General features: G+C 37.3%; 1 protein-coding gene across 1 annotated transcript in view; it reads right to left on the bottom strand.

Annotated features, from left to right (window-relative positions):
- The window catches only part of ERC2 (ELKS/RAB6-interacting/CAST family member 2), a 615,701-nt gene that overhangs the window by 541,489 nt on the left and 50,488 nt on the right, over window positions 1-23,724 (bottom strand). The window lies entirely within an intron of this gene.

The raw sequence follows: 23,724 nt of genomic DNA, 5'->3' as shown, positions 1-23,724 counted from the left end.
TTCGGGAAAATAATTCCTTTGAATCTCCTCCAACAACTCGGATGTTTCTTATAACAAAGCTGCCAAGACCTGATCATACTACTTCAGCCTTTGCTTAATTTTGTAACTGTTTAGTTATTTTTGAACTTCAGACATTGTTACTATATTTCCTCTCTTTCACAGTATTCCTTTATCCTGCTATACATGTATCCAACCTCTCTCTCTCTGTCTCTCTCTCTCTCTCTCTCTCTCTCTCTCTCTCTCTCTCTCTGTGTGTGTGTGTGTGTGTGTGTGTGTGTTTGTGTAATGTGTGTTGAGCTTCTGAACTTGAAGACCGAGACTAATCCCTAACAATAGTTCACAATGAAAATACAAATATATTACTGGAATGTAAGATTTGAATCAAATTGTTTTAAAAGCTATTTGTATTATACAGAGCCTCCTGGATTAGTGTAGTGGTTAAGCCACCAGTCCTAGAAAGCAGGCAATGGCAATTAGTGTAGTGGTTAAGTCACCAGTCCTAGAAAGCACACAATGGCAATCCACTTCTGAAAAATCTTTCCAAGAAAACTTCAGGGACTGGTCCAGGCCAGAAGTAAAAAATACCTGACTCAAAGACACATATAACATGAGATATCCTGTATAGAGGATAAAAGAATACTGTGAAAGACAGGAAATATAGTAATTCCTGCAACTGAAGTCTGGTCTTCTCTTGATGGAAAAATGGAACCTACCCTTGAAAAGTATCCAGAAGTTTCAAATGATGCAAAATATGACCGCAGGAGCTATACTGGCAGCCCGAAAAAGGGCGTATATAAGATCTCTGCTCTGTGAACTGCACTGAGTGCTGGTGTGCTTGATCTGGGTCCAATTCAAGATGTTGATCATTACCTATAAAACCCTACATGGCCAGGTTACCTATGAAACCAGCTTCACCCAAACATATCAGCCCATCCCTCTCAGTCAGACAGGAAGATCCTGTCAGTCAGAGAATTCTGACTGGCAGATCAAGGAAAAGGGCCTTTTCTGCCACTGCCACTGCTTTGTGGAATATCTCGCAGTGAGGAAAGGTGTTGAGGTAGGGAAAGTCCCCAGTCTTCTGGCCTTCCACAAAGGGGTCGAAACGTGGCTGTGTAACCTTGCATAGAGGTCACAAGGGCCCACACAGCAATGAGGTGGGCCCCTTGAAAAACCTTCTCATAGTCACTTGTATCTTAGTCTCTCCATCTTGGATCTCTCCATATCTTTCAATTTTATAATGTTATAATGTTGTTTTGCATTTTTAATAAATTATTCAGTTTTAATGTTTTATTGTATTGATTAAAGCCTCTGTGAAGTAGATGGATAGTTAAGAAGTTTGATATATCAATAAATTAATTAGTAAACCTCAGTTGCCTGAAGAGAATGTCCCTGAGACATACAACTTAGACTGGATCAGCTGAGACCTGCAACATATCACAAATCAAGCCAAGAAGATGAAAGTATCTAGACTACTTGAAAGAAAGAAGTGTAAATCAGACAATTAGTCAGACTATTAATCAGACCTATATAAAAGAGGTTGTTTTGTCACTGGTTTTGTGGGACAAAAAGCATTTATATTTTATCCTTGACACTGTCGTGTGTGTTACTTTGGATGGAAAACACAGCAGGTATTTTGGACTTTTCAAAAAGTATTTTCATCATCTAACAAAATATGTACTTTCCAATATGTTAATGTTATTAAAGATTTCCAAATACAATAAATACCATGTGTAACTTATATGACATACAACTATTATGTGTAGCAAAAATAGGTCTAATTCTTGAAATGAATTTACTACCAATTACACTTAAAGTTGCATCCTAGGTGTACATCACTCTTTCATTTTTTTATAAGAACAGCAGACTAATTTTAATAAGCTGTGTGTCTAGAATCATTTTCTTGAAGAACATTTTTAAACCCAACCACTTTGCAAAAACAACAACCCTACTCCATGCAACCCCCTCTCAAAAGTCTGGCAAAGTACAAACAAAACTAAATATGTACCAGTCTGCAACTACAGCTAAATTGGGTTAGTTTCAGTGAGTCAAATCCTACATTGTGCATGATCAAGGATTCTGTGCCCAGACTTGCCTTCCAATTTAGACTGGCAACCTCTAAGTAATTGCAGGGTAGAGCTAGTTTCCATTCAAAGTCTGTGAAAAGATTGCCTGACACTTTATACTGCTATAAATAGAAAAATGGGTAGAAGGAGGAGACAGAAAAAATCAGCACTACAATCATGACTATCTTCAGGACATGCCAACAAAGAAAATAATCATTTGGAGAAGCTGCTTCATCCTGGGATAATAAAACAGATTATTATTAACAGATGAATTGGGAGGACTAATTACTGAAAAAGCCACATCTCAGGTTGTTCAAAAAAAAACCCATTAAGCTAAGTATCTAAACGGAGAAGACTCAAACTCCACATCACTTCTGAACTCTGTATTTTCCTCTGTTGTGTATTCTTCCTTAATTGTTGAGATTTAAGTAACTGGTAGACTAAGAAATGCTTGCAAACTATTTTTTGGCCACATGATGGCATTGCATCCATATGTAGCGAAGACAGGCGAACCTGTGTAGAGGAACAATGGAAATACACAACTGAACTTTTCCAGGAAGAGTGAGGTGAAAGCCAATGAGTTATTTTTAACATGCCCATATGTTAATACATAACATTGCATCTTTTCTTCATTCTGGAATGGATCTAGCATCTCCTTGGAAAGAGAAATAGCAAACTCTCTTCATATAATACCAGGCTCTCTCTGGGGGTTGCTGCTTTCCTGAGATTAATGCTCAAAATGTATTTGAGTCTGGCAAACATATTGCCTACATTTTAGAACCTTAATAAAATGAGTAAAGAAATATTATATACGATTTAATTGAACCAGGGGGACCAGTTTTGCAAGTTGTGTAATGTGGACAGTGTTAATATTCGCAAAACCTATTGATTGATTATGGGACATCAAGTCATTTTTGATTCCTAGCAACCACATAAATACATTTTTTCCAGAACAATCTATCCTAAGCCTTTCTTTCAGGTCTCCCAATGATTTACTGCAAGTAAGTCTATCTATCTTGCCACCTTCTTCTTTTCTACTTTTCCCAACAATAAAACCTTTTCCAGAATTGTGCCTTCATATACTGTATCTGCAGTAGGATAATTTGAGGCTGGTCGTTTGTGCTTTGAATGAGAATTTTAGTTTGAGGGGTTTTTGTAGAAGGTGGTTACTTGATTTTTAATGCACATATTAAATCATCATGACAAAAGTAATGTTTGATGAGATAGCCAGTTTTCTCTCTAAGCGTAGGCACCCTAATTGTGAGCTCAAGCTACAAGTGACTTTATCAGCTGGGTCAAAATACTACTGATATTTCTAGTCAATTATGAAGCATTTTTATAGAGATTTTTATTCCAGTAATTAACTGAAATAAAAATATGGAGTTTTATTAGGTTTCTTTCTCTCTCTGTGTGTATGTGTACTCAAGGTAGCAAACATACTTAATGCTTTTGCTTCCTTTTTTTCCAATAACCCTGAGAAGAGACTAGACTGAGACAGAGTGACTTGCCCAAAGTAACATAGCCAGATTTCATGCTCTCTCATATGATATAAGGGCACCACGATGGCTCAGTAATTAAGATGCTGGGCTTATCGGCTGAAATGCCAACAGCCCAGGTTATTGAGTCCCAAGTGCCACATGACAAGGTGAGCGCCCATCTTCATCTAGCTTCTGCCTATCTAGCAGCTCAAAAGTATTTGAATGTGAGTAGATAAATAGGTTCCACTTTGGTGGGGAGACCACTCCATGACGTCATCCCGGAAATGTCACTGGACAGCTCATGGCCTCAAAATGGAAATGAGTGCTGCTCCCTATAGTTGGCAATGACTAGCAGAATAAAATCCACAAGGACACCTTTCCTTTCTTCCTTCCATACAATGTAAAGAGAAAAATTTGGATAGTTTAAATGGACATGTCCATGTACTTTTATTGGTAACAAATGTAAATGATTTGCCATTGTTTTTATCTGAGAAGTTTCTTTCCGCTTCCCAGTTCAGCTTTCAGCCATCATATATCCTGATAGTTTTCCATTTAAGCACCAACAGTCTAATTCTGCTTGGTTTATGAACCAAGGCTGGCAAAGATTTTGCAATCTGCTAGAGACAGGCACAAACACGCCCAATACTAAAGAGAAAGTCTTGATTCTTATTAAATTCTTCATATCCCTTCAGAACATTTTACAACTGAAACCTTATTGAAATTCAATTCAATAAACTCAGGTTTGCATATAAACCATGATGCTCATTTAAAAAGAACTCTCTTGCTTGTGCTATGAAATTGGCATGAGACATTCTCAGTACTGGAGTATCAAAGAAAGTAGATGTACAAATTATTTCTGGCACTGCCAACATTTCCTGGAGCCATGTAGCCATAGTCACTGTATGCCGAATTCTTTTGGCAGCGATGAAGAAAACATTATTCCTTGATTTTCACAAGTGCATTTCACCTTCACCTGTTTCTTATTTCAATCCATAAAGTGTTAAAGAACAGCACTTCTGAAAAATTAGGTCACAGATGTTTCAATTAAAGTTTAATTCAAGCTAGCATTTTTAATGCACAGATCAAAAATAAGGAGCAATCAGGTCATCAAAGTCAATAATTAAATAATAGCTATACAGATTTGCTATTCTTGGGAGGAATCTTACATATTGGCTTGAATGACTTACCAGCCATTGTTTATAGTCACTAAATTAAGCAGCATAATTTTCACAGAAACAAAGATGGCTGTAGCCATGACCCATTTCTAACAAATTATTTTAACTACCTTTCAGCTTGGGCCACATCAAAATGTTGAGGGACTTGAATCCTACCAATAGCAGAATCCTTCTCCTTTTTCGTTTCCAGGGTGAGGTTTCTGCAGCAACGGTTGTTCAAGTACATGCTTAAGATAAATGATAGATACTATGTATTGCCCTTTAAGGAGCAGCAGTGAATAAAGAGCTTAAACAGGCCTTGGATAGGATAGTGATATAAATCTAGACAGTTTAAAATCATAGATGTGGAGTCCTTGTAGCTCTGTGAGCTTGGTTGCTTTCTGTGTTAGATGTTACCTAGTTGGGTAATGAAAGTCTTCAGAAAACAATCAAGTTCAGAGAGCACCAAGACTTCACAGTTCAGTCCTGAGCCACAAATATTTTCTTCTGTTAAAATGACATACCTCAGAGATACAGGTGTGTACGTTAAATCTGGCAAGATAATGGGAGAGAATGTTGTGATTCAAGCCCCCACTCATTCTGAAAGTACTGAGGAGCTTACACTGTGAAATAGCACCCGATATCCTGATGATGAAAGCAGCAACACAGAAACATGAATAAGTTCCACCTCCTTTGTATGTGTGTTTCCATGTGCTTCACCAAGCCTTTCAATTTTTGTCTCTTTGACCTCTTCATGATTTGTTCTGGAATTTTCACTATGAATATATAATACAGAATTAAAATACCAATAGCAGTGGAAACATCTCATGAGCTTTGTGAACCCTCAAGTTCTATTTTTGCCACTTGGTTCAATCCTGGACTCAATTATAGGAAACTGAGTGCATAAGAGCCAAGTAATAATTATAGGCTTCTACCATCCTAGAGTTTCACAGCCAAAGGATTGTTCTAGAGATTGCAAAAAGTCTATCCTCTATTTTGAGAAGAAATAAGCCACCTGTATATGTCTGGCTTGACTGACAGTACCTAGCCAGCTTTGGTTGATCTCAGCAAAGCTAAATAAAATTGAGTCTGATTAGTACTTGGATGTTAGAACACCAGGAAATATTGGGCAATAGGTTAATTAGACTAGACTAGACTGAACAACAGGGAATGGCAAACCCCTTCTATACTGTTGCCAAAAATATTATATGAACATATCCATGAAGTGATTAGAATTTTAGCTCAAGAGTTTTTATCTTTTCCTATTAAGCAAGACTGGTATGCATGACTGAATTATAAGAGGAGAGGGAATAAATTTCTGATGGTTATTCTCTTTGCATCGCCTGTTGTATTGGGTGCTCCAGAACAAATTATACCTTGCTAATTGCAAGGGATATCCAGTTGCTTGTACTTGCCGTTATCTGCAGAGGACTCATTGAAATATTACGGAACCCAAAGAGCATTTCTACTAGACAACTGTAACTGTACATCCCACTTAGGACAACAATGTTTTTGTCAATATGCACTGTAGAGTTCACTTTACAGCATTTGTGTATTTTACTCTGCATTTATTGCTGACCTGTCCTGATAGTGTGATTGTCATTGAAAGAATTTACAATTTAAATTTCTGCAAGTTCCACAGATCCATTTAGAGCCATAACACTTGCACACTTTTAATATAGCATAGTGAGAAGTAATAGTAGATGGATACAAGTCCAGGTTTGTTATCAGGAAAGTGATATTCCAGAAATTTAAAGATAGCATCATAAATCACTAGCCTAGACATTATCATGGTGAAGGGTTCAGAATGTCTTTAAGAAACAGCGTAAAATAATTACATATAAAAAATACACCATATAGTCAAAACAAAGTCTCCTTGAAAGTCTTCTATGTGGGCCCATCCCTGGGGAGGGTGGGATATAAAATGAAGAAAGATTTCCATGTGAGAGGCCTTGAGCTCTTGAAAGAAAAGCGAGCTATAAATCTAACAAATATATAAATAAAACTTGTTGCAACTCTTGTGCAATCCCCATCATATCCTACTGCACTTTACTGTTGAAGCACCAGCTTTCCTTCTGGTGAAACAAAAATCAGTGCAGTAGAACTTGCTAATGTTCAAATTAACTTGTCAACAAATTAACAAATTATCTTGAAGATGAGAAGATAATAGGTTGACAACTCTGCTCTCTGGCAACTTAAAACAAGGAAAAATGCTATCCAACCTAGGGGATTTGAAATTCAAAATGTTGAGCCAAACTACAGCCATTTACACTCTGAAACATTTGACCTATTGACTCAAATAAAGGAGCTAACAATATGATAAGTAATCATTCATGTGATTAGAGGAAAAATCCTTAAACTCCAATGCAGCTTTATTTTTGCTTGGATTGCATTTCCAAATTAATTTGTTCTGTCTTATTAAAGCCCAAAGCAGGTAGAAAAACTTAAATTTAAATACATATCAAAAAAAGTTAATTTGAACATATAGTTTCACCAAATATATATTTTTATGCATTTCTCCCAAATTATACATTTTCAAAGTGTATTTCAAAATGTACATTTCATTGCAAAATGAAGATTTTGTTTCAGCTGAAAATGTAGAAAACTGCAAAACCCGTACTATAACTTTATTCAGACCTATCTGCGATTCAGAACAAAGATCAAATTCCTCAGGTATGTATAACTGTGCCATTTTCCGTGCAGCATTTCTCTTCTGCGAGTGTATTGCTTTAATCTGATTATTGTGACACTGCATGCAGTTGCAGATCAAAGGCCAATGTGCTATATGCTATTCAGTAAATATGACAAGAACTCAAAAAGAATATCCATGTCTATCTCATATCAAATATATAGAGCATGGCAACTATTGCTCATATTCTTATCTATTCATTTGAATATAAAAAAAAATTCTTGAGTTGAGTTCAACTGACCATATAGATACCTCCATGCAACAATATGGAAATAATGTGCATTGCCCCCTTCTAGAATATGGGTTCTCCCACCCCCACTTTCCAGTCTAGTGTTAGGATTCCAGCAGTTACCCCCATTTAAATCATGAGTCTCGAGCCAAACTTCCAAAATTTAAAAAAAATGTATTGGAAGTTAACATGCCACCACTGCTTGGGTGTAGCCAACTCTGAGACACATAATTCATTGTCACCCTGGATCCTGGTTTTTCCCCCACCCCCTGGGTATATTGTAATTCATATTCTCCAATGGGACACATCCATTGCCAAGAATCATCAATCATGCTCTCCAATTAGAATTTTGCACGGAAGAAACTTCAGCTGCCTAGTTACTATCTTTGAAAACATTTATAGAATGCAATTTCAGTTTTGCAAGCTGCTGCACTGCTCCCCCCCTTTCTTTCTGTTGGCAACTCTAAAAAGACCAGAGAAATATTTGATGAGTTGACATCTAGCCTACACCTCTGGAATTTTATGGAGTTTTCCCATCCTTGTGATATCCAACAGGAATTTTATGGAGTTTTCCCATCCTTGAGATATCCAACTCCATCTGACTTAGCTTTCTCATAGTTGGCCAGATGCTGCCATCTTGAAGTGTGCATAATCAAAGTGATTATTTTATTCCCAGAATAAGAAACTGAAACCTTTTCATCTCCAGAGCAGTCCAGTCTCTTCCGCTGTTTACTCTTTCCTATCATTTCTAATATCTTTAAAATCTCACTGTCAAAATCATTGACTGTCTGGTTTCACTTTCAGGTCCTATTGTTAGTATAATCCTGATACCTGGACTGGTTCCAAGATGTTCTAGTCCACTGATATCAACACATACATTGCTCAATTTTGCAGTATTTGTCTCTGCCGATCAATTTCCTAATGCCTTTTTCCGATGTTCAATTTCTTCAGTCCAATTGAACTATGACTTTTTCAGACCAAAGAATACTTTCTATCTAGCCATTTTTATAAAGCGCGACAGGAAAACACCACCTGCATCACTGATTGTCAAAAGAACTGCCAAATGCAGCTTGAATTATTTCCTTAAAGACCCAGCTGAAAAAGAAATTCAAACAAGTAGAGAGTGCCAAGAGCTTTCATTTTGATTTCTACTGAACTTCATCCTAATGAATGTTTGTTCTACTGAACAGTTTGTTCTTAATGGAAACAAAGCAAATTTTGAGTTTTGTCCTAATAATTATCCTGCACATATTAAACTACAAATGTTTCAGCTGCTGCAATGGAAAGCAAATACATATCTGACACTTAACATTTGGGGTCCCTTTGCCAGAATATGTTTATCTGGTGGGAACCAGAGAAGAACTTTTGAGTGGTGAAGATAAAAACTATGACAATACCCTCCAAGGAAGGTTGGCTTGAACTCATTCTTTCCATTTTGAATTTTCTGCTCTTGAATTTTTTATTCTACAAGGCAGATAAAAGGCAGAGCAGGTGATGATTAGTTGTGATTTGTTCTTCTTTTTAAAATGTGGGTACCATGTGGTGTGTGGTAGAGAACAAATGTTTGGGGTGGGGGAAATGAAAATAGCTAATATTTACAGAAATGAGTTAGCAGAATGTGTGAGAATGGGATAATAATGTGTGGAAAAACACAAGAGAAAGCCAAGAATAAATGGGTGCTGGGTGAACATGGATTCCATATTGAGTGAATGACCATTGCAAAAGAAGAGCATTGGTGGTTGGGTATGTTGGAATGAAAGAAGATCACATAACAAAGCAAATATATGAAGGAAGAAAGAATGGTGCAGTAAGAAAACTATCACTGCATAGAATTAGATAGTCAATTTTAAGAACAAATAACAATGTATTGATCAGAGTGTGGATGTTGCAAAAGCAAGAATAGTTTGCAAGGACAGAAAGAAATGGAGAAATATACAGAACGGTTAGCGTACATTATATAGATTTTCATTTTTTTCCCTCTTTTAATTTACTTTGCTTGTGCTCTTTGCATAATGCTATTTAGTACAAAAAGGAATAGTATGATGGGAATCTATTTTACTTTTTTTAAAAGTCTGCTCTGAGAAGTCCTAATCAGGATTTTTGAATTGTAAATAAATAATTTGAAACCTGCTTTGTGTCATTGCTAGAATTATTGCTCAATAGTCCTTGCATATGCATTTTAGATATGTTTTAGTATAAAAAAGTAATATAAACAAACAAGACATATATTAACTGCATTCAGACAGAACTTTAAATATTTAGTGTTACAAGAAAAGAAAACTTTATTTCCATCACATATCTACTACTCTGACACTGATGCGATCAAATAGTAATCATAATTTTGTACTGTATGGGTTTCTTAAAGCTGTAGCTCAGGGGTGTTAAACTCAAGGCCCAGGGCCAGATCTGGCCCACGGGATGCTTAGATCTGGCCCATGGGGCCACCCTTGAAACAGTGAAAGACCAGCCTGTGGTGTCCCTGCCAATAAAAACGGCTCTGTTTTTGCTGGCAGAGGGTTGCAGAAGGCCATCACAACTGAAAACGGAGCTTGAGAGCCCTTTTTTGCTGGCAGTGCTCCCAACACAAGTGATGTCGAGCTGGCCATGCCCACCCTGGCCCCCCAAGGTCAAACACAATCCTGATGTGGCCCTAAATGAAATCAAGTTTGATATCCCTGCTGCAGCTAAACTCAATTGTAATTAAAGCAAGCCAGCTTCATAATCTCTGATTTCAGTTTGGCTGGTTTAGATCATCAAAATTAACATTCTGGGGAGTTGCTTCATTGAAATAGCAGGGTGCAGATAAATGAGCGTGCATAGAGTATATAAGTTCACAGTACAGGGAGTCCTTAACTTAACAACCATTCATTTAGTGACCATCCATAGTTGAAATGGCCGTGAAAAAATTGACTTACACTGACAACCATCACAGAGCTCCCATGATGATGTGATCAAAGTTCAGGTACTTGGCAACTGGCATGTTTTTACAATGGTTGTTGTGTCCTGGAGTAATATGATCATCATTTGAGACTTTCCCAGCTGCCCTTTGACAAACAAAGTCAATGAGCAAAGCTGGACTTGCTTAATAACTGCAGACATTTGCTTAAAAACCATGGCAAACAAAGGTTGTAAAACCATGCATGACTCACGTAACAACTGCCTTGCTTAGCAACTGAAATCCTGATCCCAATTGTGGTCTTAAAATGAAATCTACCTGTACCTAAGGGAGACTGAATAGATGCTTAACCATAATTATGGACTCTGGAATTAAAATAGTTTGGGTGCACAACTAAATTTTTAAGGCACTTTACATTACAAGACAAACCAGATTGGATTAATTAGATAAAAAGAAAGGCAACAAAAGCTGAAAAGAAATAAAAACTTCTACACAAAACTTGAGGTTTTAAACAGGTGCCCAGATGATCTGCCTTCTGGTAAAAACACGTCAGGCTTGTGTTATTATTTCCTGCTAAGGCTCTGGATTGATCAATTTACCATCAAAGATTAGCTGATTGAGCAGTGACTCAGCTTTTAAGGAAACAACATAACAGTTCACTGATGGGAAATCTTATTCATTTAATCATTGGTGGTGTATAACTAATTAATTAGTGAAGAAAATTTATAAGCATATGGATTTCCGACTCTTTTCTCATCCTTTACGATATTTTCATTTATACTAGTCCCTCAGATTTTCTTAAGCCAAAATGTTAGAATGTTGAGAGAAAGGAGAAGAGAAAAGTACACGTGAAAGAACTACATAAAAATAGGGTTTGATCTTTGCTCTGAAGGCTATCTACATTTGGACAAAAGAGAAAGATCAGACAAGAATGGAGGCAAAAATTAGCAAGGATTTTATCTATGATTGTTTCAGTTGATGCATTTAGATTTGGGAAGTGACAAAGAATTTCCCACTTAAAATATGGTTTTAAGCATGAATTAAAGCAATATAAAGAAGCAACCACATTCTTTTTTGTTTCTTTACTGAGAAAGGTGAATGCCACCATGAAGAAAAAAGATATTAGAGAGTCTCAGATATTTGAATTTTCCTGCTTTTGTGTTAAAGGAAGCACCTGCTATTTTATTTCCAAACTGTGTATTCTTGTTCCCAAGCAATAATACATTTCTGCAGCTCTTACCTTGAACAATTTTATTGAAATTAAATATCTTTCTGCTTTAACTGTTTATCAATTATCCTGCTAAGATTTATACAAGTTATTGAAGCAGGATAAAAAGAACTCAAGGAGTTTAATTTTTTCTGGAGCTTTTCCCATTCCTCAAAGTTGAACTGTCTTGAAAAACACTGATTTAAGAATGAATAAACAAAAATACATATATCCTACAATTTTGTGTATTTGTCATCATCAAACGGACAAAAATCTAGCAGCCTTCTTTTACCAGAAGTTAATATATTAGATGAATGCTACTTTCATTTTACAAACATGAAAGAAAACTGCTGATTTCCTAATCTGCTTACTGCTCCAGTTTTTCCAATAAATTAAAATATTCCATCAAATGAAAGTTGAAGCTATAGAGGACCTCTTCCCAACATCCTTGAAATAAAAAGCCCTGGATTTGCCTTTCAGGATGGAACTTTTCACCTAGTTAATTTAGTCTTTATTATAGTTTTAAATATATTAAAAAGAAGTCAGTTACCTATTGAAATAGTGTAAAATAAAACTTCTATTGATTTTCTTCCTCTATCACTTAGTCATTGCTGTATACAGATAGTCCTTGACTTACAACAGTCCATTTAATGACAGTTTGAAGTTACAACAGCACTGAACAAAAGTGACATGATCTTTTTTCACACAAGCCTCGTAGCATCCCCATGATCACATGATCACAATTTGGACGCTTGGCAAGTGGCAAGCATTTATGATGGTTACAGTGTCCTAGGGTCATGTAATCCCCCTTTTGCAACCTTCCGATAAGTCAATGGGGAAGCCAGTTGACAACCTGTGAACTCTGAAGCATTGGATGCATCACGCAGAACGCTGAGACAACCATTACTAACTTAACAACTCAGTGATTTAACAAGTGCGGCACGAAAGGTTGTAAACTGGAGCAAAACTCATTTAACTGCCTTGCTTAGCATTTTGGACTCAGTTGTGGTCGTAAGTCAAGGACTACCTCTAGAGGCTTTCTCTAACACTTCCTAGTCACCAACTCTCACTGGTTTTCCTTGTTCCTTCTCTTCAGTACATTCTTCTACCAACTGTGTCTCCTGTCTTCCTTGCCTTCACAGTGCTACTGGCTATTATTCCCCATTATCAGCAAAAGAACATCTGTTTGGAATCTTCATTCGAGAATTAGAAACTGTGCACGTTCTTCCTGCTTATTTTTGGAAAGGGAAGGCTGAGTTTCAAATGAACCTCAATATTACACATTTAAGGGACAGCTCTACATATTCTGAAGCATTTCATAGCATTTGGGCAACATATATAGGTGAGAAACATCTATATATTTTCCTTCCAAATTGAATTTTTTTAAAAAATAACAATAACAGACAAGTATGCTGTCAAAGCAGTCAAAATTCAGCAGGACATGTTTCATTGTTCCAGAACTAACTGGAACACAGAATAACTTCATGATTAAAGCATTTTGCTCAAATTCTAGCCCCTTATGAGTTACAGAAGCTCACTGGGTGACTTTGGCCAAGTTACTTTCTCTCAAATCAAATTACCTCCTAGGACTGTTGCTGTGAAGTTGAATAGGACTTGTACGGCTAAAAACACACATGAAATAAAAATATACCAAATCTGAATTGTAATATTTATCTGTAAATGATGTAAAATAAAAACTAAAAGCAAAACACCTATTATAAAAACATTAAAATTGCAGTCCTTATGAAGATTTATTATATAAAATGTGCTGCTTAAAATCAAACTCGTATCTTCTGTTTGGGTTAGGATTAATCTATACTTCCATCACTCTTAGTATTCACATCCCATTTATTCTATTTATTCTTAACAAATAAAATAATTTCCATCAGATTCATGGTTTGTAAAAGTGTTTACTGTGAATGGACAAATACACAGTGTAGATATTCTTATTGCTGGTTCAAAAATTATTCCAAAACATGTTTTATTGGTGGTTGTAGAGTTATAATTGCAGGAATGTTCCAATCTCGGATGGCAAACCTCAGATAAAGTATGTTTCCAAGCAAATAAAACTCAGGTAAACAAAGTCACTAATCTAAAGGAGGATTAGAGAGAGGAAGTAAACATATGTTAGACTTTAACTAGAGATAATTAATTGTATTAATTACTGTGCTAAACAGTAACGAAAGTTAAGCAGTAACTAAAGTTAACCAATTATGGAGGATAACTAAAAATGTGTATAAATGCAAGACTAGACTCCAATAAAGATCATCATGATTCAGTTGTTCATGATCAAACAACTCGACTGCCTCATCATTACAACAGGTGGTGGTGTTCAATTCAGAAATTCAGTTGCTTGTGTCTCTTTGCTCTGATGGATGCCATTTAGCCGTATGTCACTGTTAATACCAGCTAATGGTACGTTCATTCTGCATTTTATTTCCTTTCTTTTGTGACACTGCTCCGGATTCGTCACAAAGATTTCAACATCTGAGAATTAATTCTAAGGCACGAATAACAATAAAATTATTCCTTTAGGATGTTATGTCCATAAAAAGCAAGGTAAGATACTGCTCAAATCCTACAGAGTTTTATCTTGTTCTGTTCCAGCTTTAGATCTGGAAATTGCTTTGATGGATGATTCAGAGCAGGAGATAGAAAAGGGATGCAAAATAGGCTACATCTGTGTTAATGATTACCATGGTCTCTTTTGCATCCCTGCTATTGTGTAACTGGGGAGAACTATGCTGTTAATTGCAGTCCTTTCTGTCTGCTTGTGTTACCAAATGAGATGGTGGAAGACTTTTGCTCTACTTTTGGCCTTGGCTTGGACTCACAGGGATGTCAAACTGATGGCGCCACGCACAGGCCATGCGTACCCCAGCTCCACGAATGGGGAAAATGTCACAAAATATCATATGACGGCAATGTGGCATGGCGAGTTTGATACCTGTGGATTAAAGCATGTCACTAAGTCCAATGATGGTCCCTTCTGTGACCTGTGGGCTTCAACTTCTAGAATTTCTGAGCTAGCCAATTCTGGGAGCTAAAATCCACAAGTCCTAAATGGACATAGTTGCCCAACCCTGGCATAGAATCTGTCCCTAAGTCCTATTTTATAAGTCATTGGAGAATTCATCTGCAAACCTCACCCTAAGCATTATTGGCAAGCAGATAATATCCATTGTTTTTCCCTGCCGGTATGAACAGTACTTTGAAAGTAATACACAGTACTTTGAAAGAATAAGCAAACATCAAATCAGGTAGAATATTGTTGTGTGGGATTCTGATAATTTTCAGCCTATTTGATGCTGCACTATAATCCTTGTAAGAATGTGGTTCACATTTAGAGGGTAACCGGACTTGAGAAGTAATTTGTCTCCACCGTTTCAATGCTGAGGCAGGACTTTTCTGTTATTTGCCTGGCTCCCTTTTCCAGTGCCAACCAAAATACATTTTATGAAATCCTACTACTTACAAACCACAGTAGATCGAAGAAAATAAGTTGTGGTTGCAAGTTTATTGAACTGCACCTACATACACCTATTTGGAGTAAGGTGCAAAAGGAAGAAAGCCAAGTGGAAAGTTCAAGAAAACTAATATTCTACAGCTAATTATACAAAAAATATTCTAGAATAATCCACATGTACATACATATGTAGTCTCCTATTTTGTTACACAGATTGGTAATCTCAGTGGTCAAATAGGTAAGATCAACCACTTAAATGGCCACTTTTTTAGCAAGCAGATTTAAGAAACATAAGTAGAGAAATTTCCATTATATTCTCATGCCTGGTATTTGCAAATGAGCATACAGGTAGCCCTCGATCTACAACTGTAATCGAGTCTGGAATTAATAATTTTTATTATGGTCACAGACCATCATTACAAATAAGTAGGATTCCAAAGAATAATAGTAAAGACAAGATAATAGATTACAATTAATGGTAGATTGTCAGTGGGCAGTCAAAGTCAGCTTAATTTTGCAGGCAGTAAAATAAAATTTAGCTACGAAGAAACTATATTATACTGATCTGATAATAGCAATTGTATGTAAAAAAAGAGTGTTGTTTCTGGGGTATTTTATCAGGTAAGATAATATGAGAGGAATCTGTGAGTCCTTATGGAAGGATACAATACAATAGGATGTGAACTGTAGTTTCAACAGCTCCTGTTGTAAGTTGCTGAGGTCATTAATTAGGCCACCAAATGAGCACACCTGGTTTTGTGACAGTTTTGGTGCAAGTAGTTAAGCAAGCACATCATTTGTTAAACAAACATGCCAGTTCTTAAGCAAATGAAGCAGCTGTAAAGCCTTTGGAACTTAGAAATTGGGTCCTAAGCACCTTTTGGTGGTCTGTTGTAAATTCAAATGATCACTAAGCCAACAGTCCAGGGGTGGGATTCTACCAATTTGCACCTATTCGCTAGAACCGGTTGTTAACATTCTAAGCATTTCAGAGAACTGGTTGTTAGAAGAAATTACTGGCCTAATCCTGGAAGGAAGGCAGGAAGGAAACATTCTGGTGTTGCTTACAGAAACTGCCTCTCCGTTAACCCTTATTAACATTCTTGGCAGGACTAGACTTCCTGTCTCAGGAACATCTCTGGAGTTTTTTTCCCCTCCTTTGCTGGTACTTTGTTTGTGTGGAGTGACCATTTAAAGTTACAATGGCACTGAAAAAAGTGACTTATGACCATTTTTCACACTTACAACTGTTGCAGCATCCCCACAGTCATGAGAGGCCAGGCGAGGAGATCGTGCCTCAATGTGAGTGATATTGGGTTGGCCACATCCAGCCAATAACATGACCACCAAGCCATGTCCACCCAGTCACATGACTACCAAGCCACGCCCACCACCTAGGCCACGCCCACAGAACCGGTTGTTAGAAAGTTTGAATCCCACTCCTGCACCAGTCGTAACTCTTCATACATATTTGGAACTTGGAGCTAACAGAAAAAAACAGCAGAACAATGAGGTATTTATCAGCCAAATATCATTTTCAATTCTTTCCAAACCCAAAATAATGCTCCTTTTAAAAAAAGTCCACCTGTCTCCCAAAGGTAGTAGGCATTTTTATTCCTTAAAAGTAATTTTTGAAGTTTAATAAGCTCAGATGTGAAAGATTAGAAATCACTTTTGAATTAGAAGAATACATCCTATACCCCAGAAATTATTTTAGCAAATGTTTTATCAGGATGACAGTAATACCTAAGTTTCACTGGGTGTTCAAATGGGGGCAGGCAGGTTTTTTTAAAAAAATAAAAATAATTTAAACAATGGTTCTTAAAATCCTTGTTTGGCTTACTTTTTTAATTTCTTTAATTTTTAAAAAAAATAGGGAGAAATAAAAGGGGGGGAGACAAACAAGGTGGGAGGGGGCAAAAGGAAAAATAATGTAATGTTGCCTTTTAGAAATTATTCAGCTTAATTATAAAACATATCATTAAACCATGACCCTACAAACTTCCCATTACTATGAGAAAAAGAAAAAGAAAAAGTGAACACATATCGATGATTCAAGATTGTAAATCTGGATTCTCATTGCCATTCCAATACTTCTGAATATTTTTTTCCTGCCCTATCCCCATGTTCAATGCATTAGTAATTCTTCCTATTCATTGGACTTGTATTGCTCATTCACTGGAATAGAAAATATGGATGTTATGAATTCCTCGCAGTATACAAGGTTCTCCTCCATGCTAATTTTACATTTTTTTTTTGGCAGTCGAGGCCTATTTTGAATTTATGCCTCATGCATTCCTATATGGCTGTCCCTATGACAGAATCATATAACTGGAAGCCTGCCATTGATTCCAACTTCCTTCTCAGAACAAGGATCCAAATTAAACCATCCCCGACAGATGGCTGTCCAGCCTCTGCTTGAAAAACATCCAACAGAGAGAAGAAATGCCACTATCAAACTGCTCTTAGGATCCTTTTTTTAGTGATATTCAACCAGAATCTGCCTTCTGGTAAGGTATTATTCAATGTCCTGCATTCTCCAACAACAGAGAACAGCTCACAAGCTTCTGTAGGGCACCCTCAGAGGTACTTGAAGAATGTTATTATATACCGATACAATGCAATGAGGCTACTATGCAAATCCTTTGAAAGAACTGCTTTGAAATGAAATGGCTACGCATGCAAACACATGTGGAGTCAGCTGGGGCTACCTGCTGATGCAGCCACCTGATCTTAGGAAAAAGATAAAGCTGCTTTAATGAGCTGCTCGCAGAGTATTACAAAGTAGTTCTTTTATAGAAATGGCATAGCAGGGTGCCTGGCTGACCTTCTCACTGTTGTCTTTTTAATGAGCAACATAACCTCTTTCAGTAGATTTTTCTAGCCAAGTAGTTAAAATACGTGCAGCTTTATTTTTCCTTGATCCTAATTATTTTTACTGCTGTTTCTTTATATAGATGTTAATTATCTTTTTTTAAAAAAAATCTCCACATACTAAGAGCTATTTTTGTAGAAAGGCCAGATAAGAACTCAAAGTCAACAAAAAAAATAGTATTTTTTTCTTCAATGAGCTCAACTCTTCTTCTGATATCAATTAATAACAAATAAATTTACATAATGGCAGGGTTATTCTGCATGCAGAATATTTGTATGCTATAAACTGTATTGGCTAGTCCAGCCCTGGAAAATGCAGGCAGCTTTTCAATTCTCTCTAATCCTCAATGTCATGGTAACCAAAATAATTGATTCTCTTCCCGGACAGCTATCATTAAGCAGCCTTACTGATTCCATTCAGCAATTAACAATTACCATCTTGCATGTTATTAACCATGAAAAAATGGTATAGGAATTAAAAGTGCAAAAGTGTGTAATATTGCATGTCACTATATATTTTATGTAGTTGTATGATAATATATCCTTATCAGGCTACTGTGACTTTATATTTGCAAAAAGATACATAGGGTGGCCATCGTCAGAATCTGAGACAAAACTTATTTAATGAGACTGGGTCAATTTAAAAATGAATGACTATTTGATCCACATTTGGGTCTTTGAAGGCACAGTTTGGTTTTTCAGAATATGTGTTTGGTAATTTCAGCAGCAGTCATTTCCATGCTAAAAATAAAATACCATTGACTTAAAGTATATATGAATGATAGCCAGAATCCTGCAGTTTTCAAAGGCCTTTGGAATAACATGTCCTTTAACAATGATGGGAGATAACAGATATTTTGTACAAAATACAAAACGGGTTCACGATGAAAACTGAATTGTTTTCTCACAACTTGTTTAGAGATTCTACATAATAGCAATAGCAATAGCATTTAGACTTATATACTGCTTCACAGTGCTTTACAGCCCGATTTAATTATGGCATCGGTCAGAACCCTGACACCCTCTCTAAGCAGTTTACAGAAATCAGCCTATTGCCCCCAACAATCTGGGTCCTCATTTTACCCATCTTGGAAGGATGGAAGGCTGAGTCACCCTTGAACCTGGTGAGATTTGAACTTCCAAATTGCAGGCAGCTGACAGTAAGTAGCAGTAGCCTTCAGTACTGCACTCTAACCACTGCACCGCCACGGCTCTTAAGGACTTGTAAATCACATAGACAGGCAAAATCAGTAATGGGAATCCTGTAGTTTGGTGGCTACTTCCAAGAATTAGCACCTCTCATGTTTACCAACATCGTTCTCCATTTCTCTTTCTAAACCCCAGTTTCTCAACTTAATATTATTTATTATTATTTAATTATTTAATTAATTAATATTGCCGCCTATTCACCCATGGCGACTCAAGGCAGCTTACACAATGTAAAACCATATTTGAAACAAAAAATAAAAATAAAACAAAAAAACAATAAAAACTAATTAAAAAATCGAATAAATTAGTAAAGTACAATAGAATAAAATCTGGAAAAATTAAAAAAAAAAACCCAACTCCCATCCCCTGTCCCGATGACATCAAATCACACTAGCCATTTGATGGGCTCCATCCCTCTCTGGGTTCCCCAGGCCCGCTGGCAAAACCAGGTCTTCAGTGCCTTTCAGAAGACTGACTGTGAGTTCAAGTCCTGCCATGAAAGCCAGCTAAATGACTTCGGTGTGGTTACTCTCTCTCAGCCTAACCCACCTCACAGCATTGTTGTGGAGAAAATAGAGGAAGAAAGAAATATTATGTATGTTCATAAATAAATAAGTAAATTCCTATTATAAATACATCACAGGAGCATCTCATTTATCTGTGTATATGTTGACTTGGTAAATTGCTTAGAGAATACTGTAAAGCATTATGAAGCAGTATGCAAGTCTAAGTTCTATTGCTTTATGTACAAGTTGCTATAACCTGTGGTAAATGCAGACATGCTGTCTTGGACACTGAGGGTGAAATGAAATTAAATGCCATTATGCTAGAACGCTGGATAACCTGTTTTAACTATTACCCCAGTTAATAGTATGACCCTAACCCTATAAAAACTGATCAATACAGTCAATACTCAACAGTTCATTTAGTGACTGTTCAAAGTTACAACTGCACTGAAAAATATAACTTATGACCAGGGATTGGATCCAACCAGTATAACTACCAGTTCTGTCGCTCTGCGTTGCGCGTGCGAGTCGCACAAGTGCAATTTATGACCTGCTGAGCTACCCAGACAGCTGAGCAGCACTGCGTGCAAGTGCGCAGCAGTTGGAAAAGCCCTTTTTTCTTGCTTTTTCAACTGCAGCTGTGCCACACAAAGCAGCTGCGGTTGAAAACGCAGGAAACAAAGGTCAGGTAAGAGCCCAGGCAGGCGGGTAGGCCAAAACAGCAGCAAACATAGAACCGGTTCTATGTATGCTCTCTGTTTGCTGCTCTTCAGAGCAACCGGTCCTACAGAATTGAACCCCTGCTTATGACCATTTTGCACACTCACAGCCTTTGCAGCATCCCCATGGTCACACACTCAAACTTCGGATGCTTGACAACTGACTCACATTTATGACAGTTGCAGTGTCCTGGGGTCATGTGATCACCTTTTGACCAGCAAAGTCCATGGAGAAAGCCAGATTCACTTAACAACCATGTTACTAACTTAAGAACTCCAGTGTTCTGACCAAGGCTTCCTGAGACCGTAATCAAGCACACGCTTAGTTAAGAACAACTCTTGTTTTATTTCAGCTCGGGGAATTATGTTCATTCCCAGCCTGCAATGAGTCCCAAACAGTCCCTCAAGATAAGCACCCACCTTTCTCTCCTTTGAATTGCTGCCAACAATTAAAGTGCTAAATGAACTATAAAAAACCAACCAAAGTACAAAGTCCACACAGAGCTTCAAGGATTAATCCAAACAAAACAAACGACTTTGCTTCCTACCAAGGTTTCTTTACCTTTGCCTGTCCTTTATATCTTAAGGGAGGGGCAATCACCTCCAAGCCTTACTTTCAAGTCGCCCCTTTTGTCTCAGCTGCTCGTGCCTTCTAGCAGCTCTGCATGCGCACACACTGGGAACAAGCTCCCCTTGTTGCTGCCAGACTCCAGAGGCAGCACCCCATTCCCAGATGGTCCTAGCCCCATCTCTGCATCAGATGCAGGACCCTTGTCTGAGTCATCTCCAGTCTCCTGGACTGGTCCCCGTTCTTCCCCACTGTCTGATTCCACTGCTGTCTGCACAGGCTGCTGGCAAACCACAACATCCAGTGATTCGCTTAACAATTGTGACAAGAAAGGTCATAAAATTGGATAAAATCCACTTAACAAATGTTTCACTTAGCAACAGAAATGTTGGACTCAATTGTGGTCGCAAGTCAGGGACTACCTGTAGTTGAACAGATGTATTAATAGATGTGCCACCAAATAGAGGTATTGCTAGAACTGTCACTGGGGGAATTGCTTTGTGGCATGAAGATTGAAAGAACACAAGTGAAGACCCGTTTTTTTTTAATCGCTCAGCAACCATTATTGAAGTACAGGAACTCTTTCACAATCAGACTTCTTCTCTCCTTTTTTGCCCCTTCTTTGATAACTGAGCAGCCGTACTGCAATCACAGAGAAAGATGCACTTTCTGTTGCTTACAAGTTAAAGATTCCAACTGATGTGTGCAACAAGAATAAAAGCAACAACAATCCACAGAAAGCCCAATCTTAACCATATACTGCACTGTAGCTCTACTATTCTTGCCACTATTTTCTACTACTACAGATCTCCTTATGTTTCTTAGTATTACATGACAATAGTGCGAAAAGTACAGCGGTATCCCACGTGGGTGATAAAGACTTCAAATCATGTCTCTTTTGTGGAAACTAGAAGGGCTTTTTCAGGCATTCTTGGTAATGGGATTCAAATTTTGAAGCCCATTATCCTAGTTAATTCCCTGACAACATTCGGATGACAGCCAAAGAATGTGCTTTTCATGGTCCTGCTTATATCTTGCTTATTTTCTGTCATGTTTCTATATTTGTATTTGTATGAGTATACAGTATATGTAAGAAACTCTGAATATATTAGCTGACTGGTAGAAGTGGTTATTTAATCCATAAATAAATAAATATGGGTCTGTCGTTTCCATGCCTAATCTATAATGAGTACAGTGGTTGGCAATTCTCTTCCTTTGATATCATTTCTACTAAAAACTATAATGGTGTGAAATAGAATACCCTACACCACCAGGCTTGAGATTCTGCACTTGGACAACCTAGAGCTATGCCGCCCACGGTTTGACTTAACCATAGTATAAAAAACTATCTGCTTTAATGTACTACCAGTCAGTGACTTTTTCTGTGTCAACCGCAACAATACAAGAGCACACAACAGATATAAACTTAATGTAAATCACTCCAAACTTGATTGCAGAAGTACGACTTCAGTGACAGAGTGGTCAACGCCTGGAACCCACTACCTGACTCTGTTGTTACATCCCCAAACCCACACTCCTTTTCCCTCAAACTAACCACTATTGAGCTCACCCCATTCCTAAGAGGTATGTAAGGGGCGTGAATAAGCGCCCAATCGTGCCTACCACCCCTGTCCTATTGTCCCCATTTATTCATACCTATTTCCTGTATTTATACTTATGTTTACTCTTATCTCTATTATCTTGTAAGCGATTGACAAATAAAGTAAAATAAAATATTGTAATCTCAAAATAATCGGGCAATCCCCTCCCTTGCTATTGATGTTGTCTATACTCACAGTGGAGTACAGGTAGTTCAATCGAGTCCCAAATTTCTGTTGCTAAGTGAGACAGCTATTAACTGAATTTTGCTCCATTTTATGACGCATTTGTTAAGTGAATAACTTGCAGCTATTAAAGTAGTAACAGGATTGTTACTACTTTAATATTAAAGTAGTAATAGGGTTATTGCTACTTGCTTCTCCATTGACTTTGTCAGAAAGCCACAGAAGGTGATCACATGATCCCAGGACACTGCAACCAGTCACCAAGCATCCTAATTCTGACCACGTATCCATAGGGATGCTGCAAAGACCATAAGTGTGGGGAAACGATCATAAGTCACTTTTTTCAATGATGTTTCACTGTTGTAAGTCGAGGACTATCTGTATTTATGTAAGATTGAGGGCTGTGGTTCCCTCATTCTTGGACAGCGATGGAAGCTTCTCCTGTGGCAAAAATAAAAGGCACAACTGCAGAGCTATCATTTTGCTTCTTCTTATTTATTGCCTGTTACAAAATCAAGCAACAGAAGAACAAAATGGCAACTGCTTGCTTAGACGCACCAGCAGACACTAGCAATTAAATAAAAAAGGCATGGATGCCTTCCTCTTATTGATTATGGCACTGCAGTGTCAATGCAACTCTACCCAGCCTTTTTTCTACAAGAGGAGTTTAATCAAACATTGAATTTAGGATTAGGCTACTCTCAGTTCTTCTGGCATGTAAATCTAAATTCTACAGCTGACTTGTTTAATATGACTGGTCTATTCTAAGGCTGGCTGGAAAAACAGATGTTTCACAAAGCTAGAAGATTATTATTTTTAAATGTATCTTATTTCTCAGGGCCTGTATTTATATTTTTATAATTTTTATATTTAAATGTTTTA

The sequence above is a fragment of the Pseudonaja textilis genome, chromosome 2, assembly GCF_049901715.1.
Source record: "Pseudonaja textilis isolate UNSWEBS1 chromosome 2, rPseTex1.2, whole genome shotgun sequence".
NCBI lineage: Eukaryota > Metazoa > Chordata > Lepidosauria > Squamata > Elapidae > Pseudonaja > Pseudonaja textilis.
Note: the sequence above shows the minus strand (reverse complement) of the source record. Positions and strands in the feature narration are given on the sequence as shown.